The 3,213-nt window shown below is 32.6% G+C and overlaps 1 protein-coding gene across 1 annotated transcript in view; it reads right to left on the bottom strand.

Moving 5' to 3' along the window:
- Nucleotides 1–2,412, bottom strand: part of LOC106472012 — a 14,567-nt gene extending 12,155 nt beyond the window's left edge. The window contains exon 1 of the mRNA XM_013932642.1: nucleotides 2,246–2,412. The gene's annotated coding sequence lies outside the window, so the exon portion shown is untranslated. The remainder of the gene's footprint in view (nucleotides 1–2,245) is intronic.
- Between the last annotated feature and the right edge of the window lie 801 nt (nucleotides 2,413–3,213).

The raw sequence follows: 3,213 nt of genomic DNA, 5'->3' as shown, positions 1-3,213 counted from the left end.
ATGCATTATCATCATCTGAGAATCCGTCACAAGATCAAGGATAACATTATCATCATCTCAGAAGCCGTCACAAGATCAAGATAAAATTATCATCATCATCTGAGAAGCCGTCACAAGATCAAGGTAACATTATCATCAACTGAGAAGCCATCACAAGATCAAGGTAACATTATCATCATCATCTGAGAAGCCGTCACAAGATCATGGTAACATTATCATCATCTGAGAAGCCATCACAAGATCAAGGTAACATTATCATCATCTTCTGAGAATCCGTCACAAGATCAAGGTAACATTATCATCATCTGAGAAGCCATTACAAGATCAAGGTGACATTATCATCATCTGAGAAGCCATCACAAGATCAAGGTAACATTATCATCATCTGAAAGGCCATCACAAGATCAAGGTGACATTATCATCATCTGAGAACCGTCACAAGATCAAGGTAACATTATCATCATCTGAGAACCATCACAAGATCAAGGTAACATTATCATCATCAAAGAACCGTCACAAGATCAAGGTAACATTATCATAATCTGAGAAGCCATCACAAGATCAAGGTAACATTATCATCTTCTGAAAAGCCGTCACAAGATCAAGGTAACATTATCATCATCATCTCAGAAGCCGTCACAAGATCAAGGTGACATTATCATCATCTCAGAAACCGTCACAAGATCATGGTAACATTATCATCATCATCTCAGAAGCCATCACAAAATTAAGGTGACATTATCATCATCTCAGAAGCCGTCACAAGATCAAGGTAACATTATCATAATCTGAGAACCGTCACAAGATCAAGGTAACATTATCATCATCAAAGAACCGTCACAAGATCAAGGTAACATATTTAAAATATGTCATTAGACAGGTAAATGAAAAGTAATAAACATTTTAAATAACAGGAAAAAATGTTTTAATATACATATACATTTTAATGTGTCTTACATGACTAACAAATAGTACTTATCACTAAATTTCTAACAAAATGTAAGCTAGATATACACTGTACATGTTTCTTTTTAAAACAGTTGCCAATGGACAAAATTGTAGATTACAGATAGAAGTTATTCTAAAGAAATATAACATTCATTTTTTTAACCTTCTCTAAAACTGGATTAAAAAATGTTAATCTATTAAAAGAGCACAAATAATTATTTCAATTTCAATGAGTAATTTTTCAATAATGACTAAAAATATATACAAAAACCATTTTAAATAATGATCCAAGAAACACAGTTTGGAATAGATGGAAAGCAACCTGCCCTGCACAGAATATTTTCATGGTGCTCTTGCTCATGCAGTAAGCCCAATATTTTACAAGTGAACCATCAGGTTTTAAAACCCTGATTGGTTAACTCCTCACTAAGAAATGGCTGAAAATATTAATAGCTGGTAAATCAATACATTCTAATCATTACAAGTTTTTATTTTAGTACCTCACATATACCTAGTTTGAATGATATATGAATTAGCCTAAATTATTACTGGGTTAACAGATCAATATAGGTAGTTTACTTTGATCAGAAGGTAATGATAATATTGTTTAACCCATCATTAATTCTGATGGGTGTGCTTTTTCTCTTCACTGCTTTCAATTTTTGTTCCCACACAATAGCCAAAAATTATTCAACACAGCACAAATATTCTCCATAACTTATTTATTAGTATCAATTACTTTTATCTGAGCATCAGTAACTAAAACTGTAAACAATCTGACACTGACAGAGTAAAAAGTAGTTAATCGTAACCCTTGTTGAATTGAAGTTGAAACTTGAAGTAACATAAACGAATAATTAAAGATTTGTACTTTCATTTCTTCAACATTCCTGAGTCTGACTGTAGACTATGACATCAGCGTTTTGGTGCATTTGAAAGGTCACGAGATTCTAATAGTATCCTGCTTATCACAATACCGTAAAGCTTATATAAATACCGATTCCTGGCCTTCGCTCTGAAGGCGTTGTGATGATAAGCTATTTGTTTTATCTAACCTGTCTGCACTTTAGTTTAACTTAGTCAATATACTTACTGAAATGTAAATTAATTAACATAAATACCAAATTACCTTTTACCCCTGCAAATTGTATTTTTATTTTCTGTAATTTACTTTATCTGGATAGTTGCTATGCCATCACTAACATCACATAAGCTGAGTAACACTAACGCTGTGTGACAAAGAATACACAATCGACTACCAAATAAAAACCAGAACCAACAAGAATTACATACGTACTTTAAAAATGTTGGGCTATTTCATAAACTCACGGAAAAGCAAACGATGTAAAGGTTAATGTCGTGACAGCTTAGAAAAAAAAATTAAAACTGATCTAACTTCAAAATTTAGACAAAATTTTACTAACAGTAACAGAATCAAACTGAAGGATTAAGGAGTTTATGAGATAAAACATTACCGCCCCCTATTAATAGTTTACTATTTACTCGAAAGTAATATTATCAGTCGTAATAATTGCTTATTTAATATTTTACGTTAAAATTGTTTGTTTGTTTGTAATTAAGCATAAAGCTACAAATGGGCTATCTGTGCTCAGCCCACCACGGGTGTCGAAACCCGGATTCTAGCGTTGTAAATCCGCAGACATGCTGTGCCATTGGGGGGAGTTTTACGTTAAAAACCGATAAACCTGAATGTTCAATGAAGGCAATTGTCATGCTAGAATAATGTAGTGAGGGTAACTGACTGATAAATCAATGAATGGTAATCATTATAGGCTTTATGACATCATATGTTTCTAATAAATTGTTAGGTAGACTAATTCCCTTAATTCATAAGTTATTTTTTAGTTTCGATCTACAGAGTTAGCTTATTATACATCGGAAGTTATTGATAATCCACTCCATCATGGTGTTGTCATTTGAAAAGCTGATGACTCACGCATGCTCTTAGAAGTTATTAACCGAAACTAGATAAATCAAAGAGATAAAATAGAAATTAGACATACTAAAAAAATAGGTGAGTTATTCAAAAGAAGGAACCTAACAGACAGTAAACACGACAACACAAAAACAAAGGCACAAATATAGCAAATTTATCAAAACAACTCTAACAACAACGCATGGAGATATTTTAAACAAAGGCCTAATTTATGCAATAAAACACGAAAATGTTTCTACTGTTACGTCTCCGTTCGTTAGTTAATTTTCCGTAAATTCGTTCCGACGAAACTTTAGCGACACAAGTCC

Source organism: Limulus polyphemus, unplaced genomic scaffold (assembly GCF_000517525.1).
Source record: "Limulus polyphemus unplaced genomic scaffold, Limulus_polyphemus-2.1.2 Scaffold5021, whole genome shotgun sequence".
Lineage (NCBI taxonomy): Eukaryota > Metazoa > Arthropoda > Merostomata > Xiphosura > Limulidae > Limulus > Limulus polyphemus.
The sequence above is the reverse complement of the archived record's forward strand: the minus strand, read 5'-3'. Positions and strand labels throughout refer to the sequence as shown.